The 20798-nt window shown below is 42.5% G+C and overlaps 1 protein-coding gene and 1 non-coding gene across 2 annotated transcripts in view; one reads left to right on the top strand and one right to left on the bottom strand.

The window, feature by feature from the left end:
• Positions 1–20798, bottom strand: part of SYNPR (synaptoporin) — a 312385-nt gene that overhangs the window by 24225 nt on the left and 267362 nt on the right. The gene's annotated exons all lie outside the window — the stretch shown is intronic.
• Positions 12027–12089, top strand: LOC124525244 (small nucleolar RNA Z39). The gene has a single exon (XR_006965452.1). It is a non-coding gene; the product is annotated as a small nucleolar RNA Z39 (small nucleolar RNA).

Here is a 20798-nt window from a genome sequence, read left to right as displayed (position 1 = left end):
TCCACACGTGCAATCACAATTACCTTTTAAAATGTGGTGGAAATATGAGAGTTGAATACACAAGCAGAGATGGGGTCTTAGAGCTTTCTGTAATGAGAAAATCACCAAGAACTGAAATAATCTGTGATAAACCTTTCCATCTCCCAAGGCGGGCGGTGTCCTTGCTTTTGTGCATACATGAGGTTGTGTGGGCTTGTGTTTAACAGCCACATATGAAAAACGCGTATCTTTGAACATTGGGATCGCTTCCGTTCAGGGAGCTGCTCTCACTGCGAGAACCACGAGGGAGCCGAGATAGAACATACTGTTCTGCTGATGCTGTTTGATGAGACAGCAGCAGATCAGCTGCAAGTTGGAAATGTGTTTTTATTTTTTCTTTACATCTTTTGTATATGCATATGCATGTGTTGTTGGTTTTTGCCTTTTCTTTTTTTTATAACACATCTATTGAACGATCACATGTCAGGTTCACGTACAGCGTGCTTTGCTATCCTGTTGGCTTGGAATGGCCGAGGTTTTTATGCTTGATTTTGTTTCAGCGACAACTCCCCCAACCCCACCTTGTTCAAAGGGCTCAAAAGAATGGTTCTCTATCTGGTGCTCCTTTGAAGAAATTTATGAAGAGTCAATTTGGAATAGAGGCTGGCTGAGTCTTTCTTCTGGTTTAGTACATAGCTTTCTGACCATACTCAGAATAGTGGTAGAAATACACCCCTTGGAGATCACTTCTCTATTTCCCCATCTCTGTTTTTCATTCTTTAGTGGGACTGTAGAGTCCAGGGGTTAATTGCTACAGTTCTGAAGTCAGGTCTGGATTCTTTAGCGCTCACTCATTGTGTGACCTCAGCCAAGATCCTTAAACCCTCCTGGTTCCCCCATCTCTAAACTGAGGGATGATACCTATCTCACACAACTCTGTGAGGATTAAATGAGATACATGAAACACTCATTGCATGCCTGGCATATGGCAAATTCTCAATAAATATTAACTGTTGAAATGATTACTTCTAGATCTACCAACCATAGGCCAGAACCGTCTAACAAGGAGGTTGACTTATCAAGAATGAATTCCCGAAGCAGATCACTGATGGCAGAGGTGAAGCCTTTCTGGAAGTGAGACTGTATGCTGGATACCAATCCAATTGGCTAGAATGACAACCCACTGGCTTTTCCGGACCAGAGACTGTGGAGTGGTAACTAAATCTAACGAGTTTTGACTCTAGGTTGATTTAAAAGGGTGGCCTTTGCATTAGGTTAATGCTTCAGCGTTTTGGAGGCTAAGCATCAGCAGAGTTTCTCCCTTGGAGGCACTTGTATTGCACCACGTGCCTGGCTTTTGTGGCTCTTTCTCTCCACGTTGAGAGCTACCCTGCATTTCACTCGCCACAGGCAGTGCCTTACTTCGGATCTGTATTGCTACCAGCAAGGAACAGTTAGTGAAGTGTTTTTTTGAGTCATATTTTTTAGTTGCCCTAGGGCACTTAATTTCATGAATTTGGGAAAGAAATGTAGTCCTTCCCAGAGATACTGTTGGGTTTGCTAAATCACCTGCTAATCATCAATACACATATATTTTCTGCAAGGTAAGTGGGACTTTCTCAAAATGGAGTTTTATTCTAAAGAGGTTTTGATGAGTTTTGCTCATAAAAAAGTAATGAAATAGAGAGGCTTCTTTTTCGAATATGCACCAACTTCTTTGTTTTTAAATACAAAATGGATGTGGGACTAATTTCACCCTAGCCATTAAAGAGCTCCTACCTCAATTGAGTCATCTAATGACTATTTATAAGCACGCATGGAAGACCTTTCAAATGAAAATTCATAATTCATTTTTAATAATTTTTAAATGGAACAGTCTTCCACCGCACCCCACCCCCGCCACGCTTGGCATTCAAAACTAAGGAGAAATATCAGAGTGTTCTTCTTTAAAATGACAGATGATAAGTTTATTGTTTGTTTGTTTTTATAGCTAGATAGAAGGAACCAACCTCAAAAAGAATTTGAAATTACTTATGCACTTCAAGCGAGAACTAGGAAAATTTGCTAGATGATCCAGGACAATAAAAAACACCGAAAGAAACAAACAACAACAACAAAAAAATCAGTAAACATCATTGATTGTTCCTTCATTTTCCATCTCTCAACTGTGCTTCTAGACACGAGGAATATAGTGGTGGACAAAAGCAGACAAAAATTTTTACAGAATGTACTTTCCCACGGAGAAGACAGACAATGAACAAGGTAAGTAACTGACCTACATAGTGATTTGGGTAGTAGGTAAGGGATATGGAGAAAAGTTAATGCCGGAAAGAAGGATAGGAACTGATATGATGGGGAAGTGGGTGCTGAAATTCTAGGTAGGGTGGCCAGGAAGACCTTATTAAGAAGGTAGGTTTTGAGTAAAGACCTGAAGGAAATAAGGGAACCAGCCACGTGCATATGTAGGGAGAACCTTCCAGGTGGAAGGAAGAGCAGGCACAAGGGCTCTGAGATGGGAGAGAGCCTGGTGGGTTTATCAGTCTAGAGAAATGAACACTTTAATTAATTTGCTTGAAATGACGCAAAGGGTGGTTCTTTACCTTTTTAAGTCAGAGAGTCTTTATAGGGTGGGCTAACAAATGTACGACATATACTGTTCCAGGGAGATTGGACTTGGGGGAAGGATGTGGGGAGGAAAAGGTCATGGTCACAATGTCAACAAGAGGTGACAAGAGTTTGCCTTAGGGGCATGGCAGTGGATTCAAGCAAGAGATAATAAGGAGATAGATTTGATGGTGCTTAGGGAGGGATTTGATTTAGAAGTGGAGAGAAGGTGCTACAGAAAACACCCGGGTTTCTGGCTGGGAAGACGGCAGTTCCATTTACTGGGGACCCAACTCTATGATGCTGGGATACCCAGCAATCAAACTCTATCAGCTCAGTATGCTGGCTTGGTGGACCTGCCCCCCTGAACTCAGGAAGTTCTGGGGTGCACGTGTGTCAGACTCGTGGATGGTTATCTCATCAAGATGTATGTGTGGGTTCTGTGTACCCCATTAAAATTATACTCATGGTAGGAAGTACCACGGTATTTCAAAATCTTCTCTTTGGCTAGGGGTAGTTAAAGAAAATCTCCTACTTTTTCATATCAAAACCCTTTAGAAGGGAGAGCTTCTCATGGTCAGCACTGCTACCTTAAGTTCTGAGGTCTTCTTTGAGAGCCCTTTCCTTATTTAGCCCTAAGATACGGGAATTCTGAAGTCATAGCTTCTCCTTTCATTCCTAGTCCCTCTCCACATTCTCATATTCTCTGAATTTCAGATCTGCACCGATCTCTTTGCTACTATCCATACATGGATGTCCACAGTCCTGCAATTTAACTTGTTTGAAAAGAACTCCATGTCCCCCCCCTGCCACCAACCCTACTCTTCCTTCTGCAGGTATTGGCTCATTTCATACTGGGGAGCCTTGTTTAGCTCCTTCTCCCTCCTGCTTCCCTTCTGCTGTCCTTGGGGATAGTGTAAGGTGGTGACTACCAGCCCAGGCCCTGGACCAGAAAGATGTGGACGCACTTCTGGCTCAGCCGTTCACCTGCCATGTTACTTACCTTGGGCCTCCCTTAAAATGAGAGCAAAAACACTTAGCTCCTAGGCTTTCTGTGAACTTGAAATGGATAATGCATGCAGAGCCCTTGGGGTTTCATGCCCGACATGTAGTATGTAGTACGTATGTAGTATGTGCTCAAGAAAGAGTTCGGGTTTGACAAGACTCATCGCTTCCTCTTTACATATTGCAATTGTCTGCTAATCAGCCCCCTACCTCCATTACCATATTATCTAGTTGTTAACATAAGCTTTTTAAAACACTGGTTTGCTAGTATCCTTGTCCAAGGGAAAACTTCCAATAGTGTAGATAAGTGTCTTAGAAGTTATCCTACCTTGGGAACATTTTTTTTTTTTTTTTTGGAAGGAGGAGGTGGGGGGTCAGAGATCTTTTATACAATATAAATCTATGCTCCACAATTAGGCTTACCTTTAATAGCCTCACCGCCTACTAAATCCTCCAGCTTTTTTTTTTTAAAATATAATTTATTGTCAAGTTGGCTAACATACAGTGTATACAGTGTGCTCTTGGTTTTGGGGGTAGATTCCCATGATTCATCGCTTATAAACCCTCCAGCTTTAAATATACTCACCCTCACACACATTCACACACCTCACCACACATATCCTCACTCACATATACCCATACTCACAAACACCCTCACTCCACACACATCCACACTGACCCTCACCAACAACCCACACTCACACACACCCGCAACACACCTCCTTCTGACCTCTTCTGTGTTCTCTACCTCACTCTATTTCTCTCCTCACGGAAGAAGCTTCCTACCATATTTGCCCATAGAGAATCAACCTTTGTTTTCACATTAGACCTTCTGCTCCTCGGGGAAAAAAAAAAAAAAAAAAAAATTCTGCTTCTATGGTTGGAATCAATCCCTTGTTCTTCCTCTCTTCTTATATAACCGTTTGTTCTTCCCTCTTGGCAGAGTGAGCCAAATAGCCCTTAAGCTAAGACCCCCGAAAATTCAACTTTCTCTGGACCTCAGAGCTTAGCATAGTGTTTTGCACATAATGACTTCTCAGTAAGTGTTTGTTGAATTCAATTAGAAAGATTTCAGTCTCTAAGAGCTAAATGTAAACACGCAGACAGCATTGAAGCCTTGCCTTTACCGGCCACCTGTTGCTTCCCGGTTCACAGTTTACCTTACAGCTGAGTGTGAGAATCATATTTGCAGGGCCGTCTGTTTCACAAATTGCCAACAGGCCTGGCTTTGCCCCGTCTCTGCATCAGCACACCTTCCATTTAGTTCTCGCCAGTGAGCCTTTTTGGTGAGATTTACCACCTGACAGTTCAGACCAGAGATTAAAAACTGGTTCAACCAGTTTGACTACCTTAACATGGCAGTGGTTAGGGGTAGACTGAATGAGGAAAGGGAGTGTCTGTGGGTCACCGGGTCATGGGTTTCTGAGGCCCACCTTTGTCCCGGTTGATGTGTTTACCGATGACTGGGAGGAAGATTTAGATGACGGATTTTTCTATGCATGGAATACTGTGGTCTGGCCTGACATACTGTTAAGCAGAATGATGGCACAGTTTTAAGAAAATCAGACAGCTGCTTCTTGAAACTTGGAAAGTCATTCCAACTGAGAATTCCCTTCCTAACTTTGGGTGAGGGAAATGGCCAAGAACTTTCTAAAATTAGCACCAGTTCCCTTATCCTTATACAAATTACCATCTGGTGTTTGTTTCGTGTATTCGAAGAAAGCCAGCTGGAATGGAGAATATCAAATACCAGTAACATTTTAGTCTGAAAGGTCCACTTGACATCAAACTCATACCAAGTAGCGAAATCTCAATCTATATAAAGGTGATGGATGCTGTTGATCTTGTGACAAGGAGAATCTTCTTAATCTAGTTTAGGAAGACACGGCATATTATAGTTTCAGTTCGGTATTTCTCTGTTGCAGTTATGTATCAGAGGGGACTATAGAATAAAGCAAGTTATTTCACTAAAGTTGGAGATAGTAACTTTATTGTTCCTAATATTTACTCATAACAAAACCATGACACTGGATTATACCAAAGTAGATGTTTATTTTCATGATAACTGCACTAAAGATGTTAAACAAACTCTGAAATAGAGTTTAGTACAAACAGGAAGTTAACTTGAAGCCTCAATGTCTTTCTTCCAAAGCCTAGGCTTGGAGAAGTCACAAACCACACTCGTTATTCACTTCACTCTTTAACACGTTTCTACATAAGATCTTTCTGACCTGCTTCTATCTCCTCCCGACAAAGTATGCTTGTTGCTGGAAATAGTTCTACCCACCCAGGAAACATGAAGCCCAGACTTGTCCCCTCATGTTTCCAAGGGATTCACAATTAAATTTCCTTTGAATAAGCTGAAGACAGTGTGTTTGAATATTATCTCTTCGGTAAAGCTTTTCCCCCCAACCCCAGGGAGAGTTAGCCTAGCTCTTCTGTCTGTAGCCACAGCATTACAGAGACCTCACCTGGAGCTCGGAGCCATGAGAACTCTATCTGGGGAAGATTATTTTTATTTGCTACTTCTAACTGGTTCCTGTGCAGGGAGGAATGCTTGGTGACTGAGCAAGGCTAATGGGTGTGGAGATTCAGGCTGGGACAGCGCTACGTTTGTGATCAAAAAGGGGAGCAGGGGATCATGGAAGAAGGAAAATCTGGAAGGCTGGAGAGGCTGATGGAAGAAGATTTAAGAAGCAGAGGAGGTAGCTGTTGGCCTCAGAGCAGGCATGAAATGGGGGCCTGGAATGAAGAATAAGCCTCTAGCAAGGTTTTATTAATTTCTATTAACTTAAATTTTTTTTAATGTTTATTTTTGAGACAGAGAATGCGTGCACATGCATGAGCAGGGGAGGGGCCGAGAGAGAGGGGGACAGAGAATCTGAAGCAGGCTCCCCTCTGTCAGCACAAAGTCCGAAGCAGGGCTCGAACCCACAAAATGTGAGATCGTGACCTGAGCCGAAGTCGGATGTTCAACCAACCGAACCGCCCAAGTGCCCCTATTTCTATGAACTTTTTATAGCGTAACAAGCAATGTAAACTTTCCAACTCCCCATGAACTCCTCTATACATCTAACACCTAGCTCATGTGTATAACATGTGGGCTCTAACTGTGCCTCGTTTGTTTAGGACAGGCCATTTGCAGGGTTTCACCTGTTGTCCTGCCTTCATTACTTGACCGTGTTCACATTCAGTTTCACAATATGTCTGTTTGGGTGACAAACTATAAGGTCATACAAAGTAGTTCTTATCTGACTGTACTTTGAAGACCATACCACATTTTATCCCTAAATTGCCTGTTTACCCATCTCCATTCCAGAGATCATGGGTTCAGGCTCCCAGAGGGATAGGATACGGTCTTTGTTAATTCATTTGAACACCACGTACTAAGTTTTATATTGTATGTGTTAGGTGCTGGGATACGATGAGAAGATATCTGCACTCAAATATCTTAAGGGGAGTGGCACCTGGGTGGTTCAGGTGGTTAAGCCGCTGACTCGTGATCTTGGCTCAGGTCATGATCTCACAGTCGTGAAGTCGAGCCCCGCATCTGGCTCTGAACTGATAGCAAGGAGCCTGCTTGGGATTCTCTCTCTCCCTCTCAGCCCCTTGCCTGAACTCTCTCTCTCTCTCTCAAAATAAATAAAGAAACTTACAAAATAAGATCTTCGGGGAAGAGGCTGAGATGTACTCACACAATTATACACCTGAGAAATAAGGCTTGCAACAGAGTTCCTCCACCTTGGCACTGATTGACATTTTGGACCAGATAACTCTTTGTTGGCCTGGGCGCTCCAGGATGTTGAACTCCATCCTGGGTCTCTACAAGTACATGCCAGTAGCACCCCCTCCAGTAGTGACAACCAAAAATGTATCCAGACATTGCCAGATTTTATCCCCACCCAGCTGCCATCCCAATGTGGAGAAGCATCAATTAAGTCAAAACACAGGGCATCATGGGAGGAGCACCTAACCCAGACTTGGACAGAATCTTATTAATTTTTCATCCTGAACTCTGACTTGACACTTAATAAGTGCTTAATGAATTAATGCAATGCATAATATCATGCTATCCTTCAGGATTATTGGAATAAAGTCTAGCAAACTAGGGGGAAGTTCAAGTATGAGGTCTTAGGCAGAAGTCGGCCAATTCAGAATTTCACTCTGAATCACAGGCCCCAACATCGTTCCCAGAAATACCCTATGGCCACAAAGGAACCTGCTCCCTAAATATCACAGCACAGATTTTCTAGCAGTTATTTTCCTGTTAATAAATACTGATTGTCAAGCACTTTGGCAAATATCAGGTGCCTTAAATGCTAAATAGTCATTATAAAGCCACATAAATATTTTAGATTCATCATCCACAGCAGGGAAAGCAGAGCCCTGATTCTAGGAGGGAAAAGAAAAAAAAAAAAAGCCTTGACATTCAACTAATGGCTTCACTAACTGATGCACCCACCTGGGAGGCTGAAATTTGGTCCGTCTCAGAAGTGAATGTTCTTTGCAAAACAGAGTTAAATCTATCTCAACTTCAGTGGAGGCATCCTGTCCCCAAGCCAGCCATTGTTTTGATGTAAATGAAGACAAGAAAATTCACAGCACTACCCACATGTTCCTTTCACACAGCCTCTGCCCTGAACCAGACTGACATGGAATAATGGGAAGACAGGGGCATGAGGAGGCTGATTCATGTCAGCCTTTCTTGGTGGACTCAGACAAACTGGATGATAACGGAGCTTTCTGGAACAGGCTGTGTGACTTTGGGCAAATGACAACTTCCCTGGGCCCCCGTTGGTAAGATGGAGGACAAAAGGAGTAACGATTTCGAAGCAGCTCACAGCACTCATGGTTATACCTGCAGTTTTACATCCGTGAAGACTGATGGAATTCAGGGGTTCCCAGCATTGATTTTTATTTTGGGGGTGGGAGAGATGGCATACAAAAATCAGCCCCTCAACAGTCCTGATGCCCTTGCTTAACAGGCTCCCTGAAGTGTGGTAAAACCCCACGGAGTATCGTTCTGAGGCTGGCAGCCACATAGAATGAATGAATGGGCCAGTCTGAGCTAATTCCCAGCTTGCCCCTCTCCAGGACGGTTTTGCATTAACCGCTGCGGTGTCCTATTGACTGGAACATGATCCAGCTGTTAGCCCGGGTCTTTAAGTTACTGAGTCCTCTGGGAACCCTCTGAAAACCCCCTTTGCCCAAGGTAAGTATTCCCAGCAACTGCACACGAGACTCACTGATGTTATTTAGAAGTTGCAATTAATAGTGAGATTTTTTTTTCCCCCTGATGGATCAGTGTTCCCCCTAATTGCCAAGCCATAATTCTTTGCTGATTCCCCAAAGGTTCATTTTATTTGGAGATTTTTAAAGCACACACAAAACCCAGAAGAATAGTCGTTCCTTTGTTTTAATGTTGCTGCTAAGCTTAAAAAAAAAAAAAAAAAAATCCTCCTCCCTCCTTTAATCCCTTCAGGAAATGCCTCATTCTCAATACTTATTAAAAATGGGGAAGCAGTCCTAGGTGGCTTGTGGAGGTCGAAGTTCATAAAGTGAATATGCATAAAGGCAGCAGAATATCAAGTTTTCATAATTACACCTTTTCCTGCATACATTTCCTGCAGTGAAATCGGCTTTGATTTGGTCTGATTTAATATAGTCTTTCTAATTTAAATCTATCCCTTCACTTCTACTTTGCTGTTGTTCAACTTTAGATGGGAAAAATGGGTTCCTATTTCCCACTTTCACACACCAATAAGGATTCTGTATTTCTAGACAAGAGTGATGAGATAGCATTTAATTTCTGACCTCTGTCCCTAATTCCAGAGCTTTGGGGAAGGAAAGTATTTCTGTTTTGGAGAGATAAACTATGAAATGAGAGGGCAAAAGAGGATGGAGAGACGCAGGCTTAGGCAACTGTGTCTAGCATAATGCCTTACTCAAAGTCAGCAGGTATCAGTCTTTGTTGCAAGAACAATGCTTAAGATAGGAGAGGAGGCTCTGAATAATCTTGTAGCAAAAGACATAGTTAAGAGCACATATAAAAAAACCCCCATAGTTAGAAGTGGAATTTTGATGAAAACGAAGTCCTGTTAGAGCCATCTGGTTCAATAGGTAGAAATGGAAGGACAGTGAAGGACATTGAGTTAAACTATAGCTTCCATGTTGCTTGCTTTGCTATCCTGGGACACAGGGTTGCATGAGGAACTCTCAGATAGATGTATGATTGGTCTAAATGGAAAGTCAAATGCATGTGGGGACTGAAGTTCTAGTTCATGAGCTACGGACACCCCAACTGGAGCTTTTGGGAATTCTCATATTTCTCTTGGAGGAGACAATTGTTATGTGCAGCTAGTGCTGACCTCAGTTCCTGGCACAAAGGGGGAATTCGACAAATGTGCGAAGGGTTATAACAGACACTATTCTTGAGGTCTAGCGTGAAAGGTCATTCATTCCCCCCCCCCTTTTTTTTTTTTAGAAATAGAGCACGTGAGTGGGGGAGAGGGATGGGGGGTGGAAGAGCGAGAGAAAGAGAGAGAGAGAGAGAGAGAGAGAGAGAATCCCAAGCAGGTCCCACACTCAGCATGGAGTCTGACACAGGGCTTGATTCTGCGACCCTGGGACTGGGATCATGCCCTGAGCCAAATCAAGAGTCAGATGCTCAACTGAATGAGCCACGCAGGCACCCCATTTCACTTTTAATACCGATGTTAGGGAACTATAGCTGTGTTAGAAATAGTCTTTACCCTTCAGATATTTAATAATGAATCGGGGAATCAGATAAAACCACGTCTAACTAAAATACAAGGTAGTAATGGTTTTCATACACAAAACCTTTTTCACACAGAGCCGTGGAGGTCTGAAAAGCAGGAATTCATAGATCTTCAGGAATATGAAAGGTGTGGAAGGTGAAGTAGATTTGAAAGGTAAAGGAATATTTCATGGAACACACGGCATTGGAGAGGAGTCTTTGGTGATGAGTCTAACTTTGATAGGCTGAGATGGGAGAGGTGAGGAGAAAGACCATTCCTAGTGGCAGACAGAGGTGCAGTAACTATCTTGGGGGAATGGTAAGGGCTCCAGTTTGGCTAAAACAAGGGATTAGGGATTGGAAGGAGACAGCTCTGAAAAGTAGGTGAAGGGGTCACGGCTTTGGAGGCCTTGAATGCTGGAGTGAGGAGCCAGTCTTCATTTGCACAAACCACAGATATTTGAAATGATGGCTAGAAAAATGGAAGAGAGGAGGTAGGAGACCCCTTCATTAAGAATCTACATATGGGGGTGTCTGGGTGGCTCAGTTGGCTGAATAGCCGACTCTCGGTTTCAGCTCAGGTAACGATCCTGGGGTCATGGGATGGAGCTCCACATGGGGCTCTGTGCTGAGCGTGGACCCTGCTGAAGATTTGCTCTCTCTCCCTCTGCCCCTTCTCTGCTAGCATGCGTGTGTCTGTGCTCTCTCTCAAAAAAAGTCTCCATACCTAGAACCTAATATGAATCAACTCTGACCTTTCTGCAGCCCCTTCCTGAGCCCATTCCCCATAACTGTGCTGATCTCTAAGGCATGAGGGGTTCATAAAGCCCAGAATGGGCTCCCCCAGAGCTGGATCTTCTAAACAGGGACATTAATCCCATGTTGTTTGCTGTTGGTTTTTTCAATCTTTGATCAACAATTGACACAACAAGTGGGGGAAAAAGAGCCAAGGCAAGTTGCGGGAAACAGCTTACTTGGGGGTTTGAAAAGAGCCACCAGATTTATGCAGAGGCGCTCAGGAGGTTGCTGGGCAGCCGACAGGGCCGGCCAGACTCTTACTGATCTTGTGGTTCCCCAAGCAGCCGCTGGCTTGCCACATACGGAACGTCAGCCTTTGGAGAAACCCCAGGATGAAACCTGTAAGCCATTCCATTATTTTAAAAACTCATGTCATGGAATTTCTGTATTTTTGTTTCCTTCTGTTTGTGGCCTGAGGAGTAATTAATGACCTGAAACTTCACTACTGAGCCTCCATGAGAAAGGATACCTGCCAAAGGAGGAGTCCGGAGACGGGGCTAAGCTTACGCTGCCATGCAGATTAATGCCTGTCTTGGGGATTTCTCCTTGGTAATTAAAGCCCCAGCTTCTGCCTACTTAAATATGGCTTGAATCGACTTCTGATGTCCCTTTAGTATCTCAAGTTTCAAAGCCAGTGTGTCAGTGGCAGCATCCTCAGGGCAGTTTTGCGTTATTGTTTTCCTCTCTGGGAAGAAAATTCTCTTTGCTGATCTCTTTGGGAGATCTTTTCTCCAACAGCAATACGATTGCAGGGTCTAGGGTAGAGTCAAGGGTTGGAATCCCAATTTTCACTCAGTTCAGAGGTAATTTGTTAAAGGACACGCTTTTCACGGATTTAAAGAAATTTCTGCTTTAAAATTCAGTAAGAAAATTTCTGGGTTTTTTGCATATGATGAAGCAAATCAGTATGAATAAAGTCATGATACTGTAAACGCTTTCGGATGTAAAAAAAAAAAAAAAAGAAAATTTCTGGGTTTTTATCCCAAAGAAATGATTTAAAATGTGTTAAGATTGGAGCGCAAGGCTGATTATTCTAGCCTTGCTTGTGAGAGAGAAAAATTCAAAGTCTAACAATAAGAGATTGGTTAAATAATTCACATTATCTCTATAAAATGAAATATTATATAGCCATCCAAATGGAAGCAACTAGAGTAGTTTATAATAATGAATATAAAAGTCTGTATTTCATGCTACTGCAGTCCCCATATGTCTTGCACACAGAGTGGGTGCTCCAGAAGCTGATAGACATTTTTGGATTTTCATTTTCCTATTTCCAAGAGCAACACTGGGGTGGCAGTAAGCACCGTGGTAAAACGCCAGACATCTCAGCCTGCTTTTCTCTAGCTCAACTGCAATTTTCCTAAGTTATTTTTCCACTGTAATAATTTGTTTTTAGCCTTGTCACTTCTAGGTTGCCAAATTCGACCTATTTTTCTGCCCATAAGTTTGGCTAGCCAATTGGCTAGTGAATCCACCTGGCCACCAATAAAACTCATTACAATTCAGGTTCAGTTGTTTATTCCTTGAGACAGCCAATGAATCATTCAAAGGTTTCTTAGACGTTTCGGAACCACATGGAGGCAGATTCAAAGTGATAGGTCTCAGATAGGTAGGTAGTAGGTAGTGAAGATGAAATCACAGCTGGGCCAGCCTCTCAGGTATTTTCAATACCCACCCCCGCCAAGGGATCCAAGCTAGTTTTTATCTGGCGTTACTTCCTTTGTGTTCCCAGGGCAAATTTTGAAGCATTTCCTTGTGTGGCTCTGCCGCTTTGATTAGGGTCCTACTAATAAGCAATGGAAATGAAGATGCCCAGCAGGGAGAAGGAGCTCAGAGGTTGCAAAAAAAAAAAAAAATTCAAGCTCTGGACTTTGTGCCAATTATTTGAAAGTTTAATGAACCGTGGGTGTTAGTGCAAGGCATCCTTAAATGGCTGAGAGCCCCAGTGAATCCAAAGCTGCGCCTCTTTGTGAGTGTCTGCTTTTTCTGGAATCCAAGAAATAAACTTAGGAAATAGTAGGGATATTTTTGCCTTTGTGGGGGTGGAGTGGGGTGGGCAAGATTTCACCACTTTCAAAAAATGATAGGAGGAGGGTGAAAGTCTGAACCTCATTTCTCAGCTGGATGCCCCCAAACAATCAAATTTCCTCAAGTTTCTTCCTGTTACACAATGGGGCTCTTCACACTCTCCTGCTATTTTCAGACTTGCCAGCTGAGAAAGGATTCAAGCTCCAGTTCTCTGAAGCCTGGTTAGTTTAATGGGGTTCTGTTCTTTCTCCCCTTTTCCCTGAATTATGAGATCTGAGTGCCAGGCTGGGGGTAGGAGAGCCAAGAGAGGGGGAAGGGAGTGATATAAAGGCCAAACAGTGTGAAACCCCACCTTAGAATCGACTGCATTTGTCTGTAACGAGAGCAGCTTATGCTTTGGAGACACAAAGAATAAGAAACAATGTAAAAGAGGGTTTGGTGTTGACAGTGCAACAGGAAGACTTCCAAAGCATTTGTAAAGATGAGAAAGTCAGTGGGTTTGTTTTGCAGCTGATCAACGCATTGAGATTTAATAAACACCAGGGTAGATAATAATATAAGGCTGATGAAAACGATGGCTCGCATTAATGAGCACCTGCCGTTCTTGTAAGAGCTTCACGTGTCCTAACTCATTTCATCTGACCAACAATTTAAGAGGTTAGGAATCACCGTTACCTCTATTTCACAGGTGAAGAAACAGAAACATGGAGGGGTTCTAGAACTTGTCCGAAGTTACACAGATGACTGCTGGTACCAAGATTGGGGCCCAGGCAGTCTGGGTATGGAGCCTCAATTCATAACCACTGGCCCCTTACTATCTTCCGTGAGAGATCAAGGCTACTAAGAGTAAAGCAAATAGCCTGAGGCCAGGACCTATGTGTCTCCGGTGCCCAGCTCAGGGCCTGGGAACTACAAGAGCTTAAGCAGCCAAGATCATTACTCTTGAATCCAAGAAAGAGCTTTGTCTTGGAATCAAAAAGGAAATACCACATCAACTTTAGTTTGAGTAAAACACAAAACTAAAAGCCAACAGTGTCTGAGGGTACTAGAAGGAGAAACGAACAGAGGATGAATTATTTTTAAAAATTGCGGATAGCTGTTAATTGAATTGGAAATATCTTTGCCCGCTTCCTTCCCAACTTTCTACCACTTCGGGAGTCCCACGAAATGACTTGTACTCCGGAGTTTAAACTCATGCCCTGAGCTACGTGGAAACATTCAAACTGGCTTAAATTTCCTACTTAGAGATGGAGTCAGGATGAGTATAAAAGCTCCTGAAGTCTTCTGGGAGAAATACAAGAGTTAATTTCCAGGTTAACATCTAAAATTGGTTAAAGAATTGGATATGGCACCATTTTCCTCTGTAGTTTGGCAGCTAGATCAGAAAGCAGAGCTTTGGAGATAAAGGTTCTAACACTGAGACGTGTGTGTGAGTGTGTGTATGTGTTGGTGGTAGCTACAAGAGGAAACACAGGACAGGGTGAGAGTAGCCAACAGCCAGGGGTGAGTGAGGTCCTTAGATCACAAGAAATGAGCACAGCGAGAAGTAGATTCAGATAAAAATGAAGCAACTTTTGAGCAGAGGTCAGAATGACCTGAATTGCCTCTGGGGCAAGAAACCTGGGGGCAAGTCTCTTACACTTCTTCAGCCTCAGTTTCTGCATCTCAAAAATGGGAATTTAAATATCAAACTTGAAAGGTTACTTTAAGGATTTACAGAGAAAGGTCCCTAGGGTGATTTAGGGGGTTAAGCACCCGACTTTGACTGTCAGCTCACGATCTCCTGATTTTCAGCTTGGAGCCTGCTTCAGATCCTCTGTCCACACCACCCTCCCCCGCTCACGTTCTCTCTCTCTTTCAAGATAAATAAAAGCATTTAAGAAAGTTTTAAAGAGAAGACGTGAAAAGAGCTTGTATAGTACTCGGCGCCCAGCAGGCACTCAACAGCTGCTGATTGTTGCTAGAAGTTGGGGTTTGTCAATCCGAGCACTCTTGACATCTTCAGCCCGATATTTCTTGGTTGTGGTGTGGTGTCCTGTGCACTACAGAAGCTCACCAGCATCCCAGGCCTCTACCCCTGGATTCCTCCCAGTAGGAACCATCAGAACTGTCTCCTGAGGCTGCCAAATGTGCCCCCCTCCTGCCCACCAGCTGAAAACCACTTTTCCATTTGAGAAAGAGGGAACGATCTCTCTTGGGTGCGGTAGGCCATGGAGTAGACAAATTTCCCATTTCATATTGCTTTAAAGGGAAGAAAGAAACACGCAGGAAAGACACATTTGGGGCTCTGCCACGTCTCCCCCAGGTCCCCGTTTTTCTAACTGAATGATGAGTTCTCTGAGATGAAAAGAAGTCTGACAAAAACAGTTGGAGTTCGGACAGATGTGCTAAACTACCCTCTGAATCCCCGGCTCCCACCCCGGATAAGAAGAGGTGGGGGCCACTCACTGCCTTTATGAAGGCTATTGGACCACGTTTAACAAGCTAATTGGAGAAACATGGCACCAAATACAGTGGCAATTAACCTTCATTTAAATTAAGGAGTTGCTAATCATAAGAAGCTGAAAAAGAGCTGAGACTATAAAATCTGATAAAATGTGGAGATGGTGTGCTGGGAACATTCTAAATGGATTACTTTATTTCCCTTCCTCTGTGGTACAATTCTGGAAAAATATATTTGTTGATGCAAAACGTGTAGTAGTTTGGATAAAGGTTCATTTAAGGTTAAGTCCATACCCTTTTGCAACATCTACACTTCTTGTCTCAAAGAGTGGGGAGGAAACACACACACACACACACACACACACACACACACACACACACACACACACCCAGAGGCTGGAGTGTCAGATTCTGGCAGGTGTGCCTCTGACTAACAAGATACATACTTTGTGGGCTTCAAATAATGTTATTCTTTTTAGCATCAAATACAGTGTACCTGGGGCAGAACTTCAAACACAGTCTCTACGCATCCTCTCACCAAGCACGAAATGCTCTGGAGTTGTCTTGAATATCAGCCCAGCCCACTTGGGGAGGGTGCGCCCTGGCCCGTGGACCTCAGAGGTACACCTGCTGTCAGTTACCAAAGCAGGTCAGTTCTAGGAGAGTCATAATTATTAAATAATTTCCACCAGACTGGATGCTCTAAATCCACCCCTAAATGCATGTTGCTTGGCCTGTGGAAGAACTTATGATCTATTAAAAGAAAATACACAGAAATGAAGTGGAATTGACAAGCTGAGAAAAGACAGAGCAGGGAGAGATAGGGGGAGGGAGAGAGGTTTCTCAGCTCGGAGGCTGCAGTTCTGATTTCCATCTTGGATTACAGCTAAGAAAGATATAGTTGGGAGGAACCAGCATTGGAGACTCCGAGCATCAGCTCTTTGCCTGCCTTCTTTTGTCCTCTCTTAGCGATGGCCTTAGCCCACACTTGAAAACAGGGAGCCTTATTTTGTTTTGGGGGTTAAAAATCCACCTTCTAGTTGTCTAATGGAGTGGGGTCACAGCAACAGAAAGGTTAACTGGGTGGTTCAACCTAGCAATTGTGGTCTTAGAAGAAGTCCTGAGTCAAGCTCCATCCTTGGGGGAATTGGAGAGAGGAGAGTGTGGGGTAGAGGCACTAAGCAAAGAAAAATTGAGAAGGCCGCTAGCAATTAAAGGAAGCTGCCTGCAATTTTTATTTATTGGGCTAAGGTCCTACCAGTAGTGGGTGGGAGAATGATTACAATTAATGGCAATAGGGGCACCTGGGTGGCTCAATAGGTTAAACATCTAACTTTGGCTCAGATCATGATCTCGATGTTCATGAGTTCGAGCCCTGCGTCGGGCTCTGTGCTGACAGCTCAGAGCCTGGAGCTTGCTTCTGATTCTGTGTCTCCCTCTCTCTCTGCCCCTCCCCAGGTTGTGCTCTCTCTCAAAAATAAAATAAACACATTTAAAAAATTATTGGCAATAATAGTGTGGCCATTAGATGCCATTAATTTATCACTTACTGTATGCCTTTCCCTGTGCAAAGTGCCTTGTAGGCATTAACTCCTCCTTTCTTTTCAGCAGCCCTGTGGCATGTGTTATCATTAGCTTCTTTCTACAGGTGAAGTAAGGCTTCCAACTATTAAATACTAGGTCATACAGGGGGGTTAAAATCCAGGACTCTGGTGCTTGGCCATTACCCATAAGATCACTGGACTGAGTCTCAGTCCTTCTTCTGCCATTAACTTCTCTGACAACAGGCAAGGTTTCTAATCTCCCAGGGACACATTTTCCAAGGCCTGGTGCTCAATAAAGAGGTGGTAAATTGAATCTGTAGAATGGGGCTGATTCTAATTGCTCTACTTCTCTCTCAGGGTTGTTCTGAGGCTAGATGAGAAAATATTTGGAAGGCATTGAGCATAAAACAAATGTGAGCCACGACACCACTCTGTGCCTGCAATGGGTAAACACTGCTGGTCCCATAAACTGCCTTCGGTCAACATTTATGGATAAAGCAGAGCTTAAATAATGCAGCTTTTTCGTTTTCCACAAAATCTTACGGTGGATATCAATTCTCCTAAATTCCTAGAGTAGTTACTTTAAACCAAACCTCTTGTCACAAGGATTCACCAAAATGGGGGGCAGTGTTTGTTATGTACTCATTCTTAGAGCATTTTGACAGCCCTGTAAGATTTTTTTTAATCTACTTTACATTAATATGAAAAAAAACCCCAAAGCCTCACAGTGTGACTATTTGACATGAGATCTGAAAATGGCTCAGAATATCCTGACACAGAAATCCAGGCAGAAGATTGGCTTTAAAACTGTACTCTAAGGAACGTGACAAAATGATCTAACCAGATATGACATTTCAATTCACAACCACGCCACCATTCAGGTGGCCCTTTCTGCTTTCTGAGAACTGTAATTTATTCATCTGTACAAGAAGGCATGCACTGTAGTGACGTCCACTGGCTGGTTGATTCTTCTGGCCCGACTTTCTTGCTATTGCGTCATTCAGCATCATTAACAATTACGTTACTTCTGAAGGCATTCATATTTTCAGTTTTACTTAAAGGTGTACCATCCTGTCAAACATATTCAGTAGAAAGAGATACTTTTTTTAAAAAAAAAATAGCCATTGGTAAGCATGGCCCCATTCTGTCTGAAATTGCTCACAACTGCTTGCAAATATATAGGAATCAGTCCTGGGAATCTCTGATTTATAATACCTACTGATCCTGGACACTTTTAAAGCTTGTTTTCTATCATTGACATCTTCCATGTGCAACAGAGATAAACAGCAGCACAAACAGAACCTTCTAGTTATTCTAGCATCAGAGATTTATAGCAGTCATTCCAGGACTCCAAATAGATTTCAAAGGCAAATAAAAAGCCATGATGGCATCAAATGAATAGAAAAGTCTAGGGGTTGTAGTGTCTGGTTTCTCTGTATCCAGGGTAAGACAGTCTAGGAGTGGTCCAGGTGTATCAACCAATTGGTCTTACCCGCCCCCACCCCTTGAACTTCATAGCATAATGCCTGTCAGGACTTTGGACCCTCTTGCAGGGTGGTTATGAATTCGGACCCTGGAGTTGGAAACCTGGGTTCAAATTCTCTATGCTTTATTAGGGATGTGACCTGGGAGAGCCAGGTACCTCTCCGAGCCTCCCTTTCCTCATCTCTACATGTGAATAATAACATAAACTAGGGCTGTTGTGACTATTAGCTTCACACTTAGTAGAAATTCAATCAATACCAGTAGACATTATTGTTCTTACTACCAACATCATTACCAATCTCATCACTCTCCTATACACTGATCTTATCTATGCTTGATGTGTAACATCATGTCCTAGAGGACTATAGAGCAAGATGGGAAATTGTTGCAGATGTGAGCTAGCTTAAAATGATACCCGACTTCTTTAAACTGCTTGAATTAGTTCACATCACTGTAATATGGTAGCTTTGTTGTTTCATAGGAAAAGATTTATTTGGAGAATGAATAAATGAAGGAAATAATGTGTGTTTTGTTAAAAACAAAGCGACAACAAAAAAAGAAGAGATGGTAACAAGATCTGAGATGACCAAGTAATGATCAGTAGCCATCTTTCTGAATAAACAGGATGGACTGAAAACGAGTACCATCATTGTTAACATAGCATTTGAAAGTTTTCTTAGGTTTGAACCACCTTCTTGAGACCTTGCTCACGGTGTGGATTTTCTGTCCTCTGCCAACTCACAATTAGAGGTGGGTAGAATAGCCCACTCTTTCTCCCCCAGTTGTGGCCTCCTCATGGTGGGGTCAGAATTGAAATGGCTTGCCATTTGCAGTTGTAATGGCATCATACTGATCCTTGACATTCACTCTGCTTCTGTGACTCTTAGGACTCAGGCTCATTTGTCAATGAACTTTCATCTGCTAAGTAATGAGTATATCAGTTGTTTAATATCACGGAAGTTTCATCTAGGAGCCTTTCCTTTTTTATTACTAGAAAGATCTCTCCTGCCCCTCCCCTTCTTCCACCATGTAATAAGACAGAACCTACCCAGTGTAGTACACAATTCAGGATTTCATTATATCCTGCTGGATGGGAGACACTATTTACACAGAGATGAAGCAGCATACCTTCACAAGATTATTTCACATGAGGAGAATGTGGTTTTATAGAACAAAATACATCTTTTTCCACTTGGTGAGCAAACTAGGTGAGTCAACATCTTCTCTCAGGAAGTCAGGACATTTCCTCTGACTTTAGAATTCTGTAACAGTGTCCACATGTACTCATGCACGGATGCATGCATGTTGGTTCTGTGGTACATATATAGCAATCTTTTTGCATATCTGCACATCACATGAGGGATAAGCCCAAGTTAGGTGACTCTCTTAAAAGTAATTTAAAACCATAAAGACCAGTAGCTTCAATTTGGGAGAAAGAAAAAGGACACCTGTTCAAAGATTCAAGTTCTGTGCATTACTCTTCTTTTTCCAAGATAACATATTAAAGGGTTACAAATTTGAATTTTGGGGGGGTCCTTTCAAACTGAATCACAAAGCTCTGCAAATTGGGATTTCATCCAGTTATCCTTCAAACTGTGCTTATTTTTAAAGTTCAGGTCTCCATAATATATAGATTAGGTTAGATATCCGTAAAATTTATTTCACTTACATAATCCCTAAAAGAATTTTGAAAAATTATTTTCCCACTTCTATATAGTTGACTTCTAATTTTGTTCTTATTAAAAATCTACATAGTTCTTGGGGTGCCAGTAGGTTAAGCTTCTGACTCTTGATTTCAGCCCAGGTCATGATCTTGTAGTTTGTGGGATCAGGTCCTGTGTCGGGCTCTGTGCTGACAGTGTGGAGCCTGCTTGGGATTCTATCTTTCCCTCTCTGCCCCTCCCCACCCACTCTCAAAATAAGTAAGTAAGCAAGCAAACAAAAAATCTAAATAGTTCAAAGAACATAATTTCTGGCAATACATATTTCTATTTTAAAACATACCCATTGTATCCATTTTTAAATGAATCCAATGGAGTATTCGATAATCTCTATCTTCCATTAAAAAGTAATAAAAGAGTTCCTCTTTAGCAGTTGGAAATTTTACATGGGATTTTTGTTCGGTATGGATATGTGTTTCCATTGTACTTCCATCA

This window comes from Lynx rufus, unplaced genomic scaffold (genome assembly GCF_022079265.1).
Source record: "Lynx rufus isolate CCGP_SWC_20201006 ecotype Redwood Valley unplaced genomic scaffold, mLynRuf1.p SCAF_4, whole genome shotgun sequence".
In the NCBI taxonomy this organism is placed as follows: domain Eukaryota; kingdom Metazoa; phylum Chordata; class Mammalia; order Carnivora; family Felidae; genus Lynx; species Lynx rufus.
Note: the sequence above shows the minus strand (reverse complement) of the source record. Positions and strands in the feature narration are given on the sequence as shown.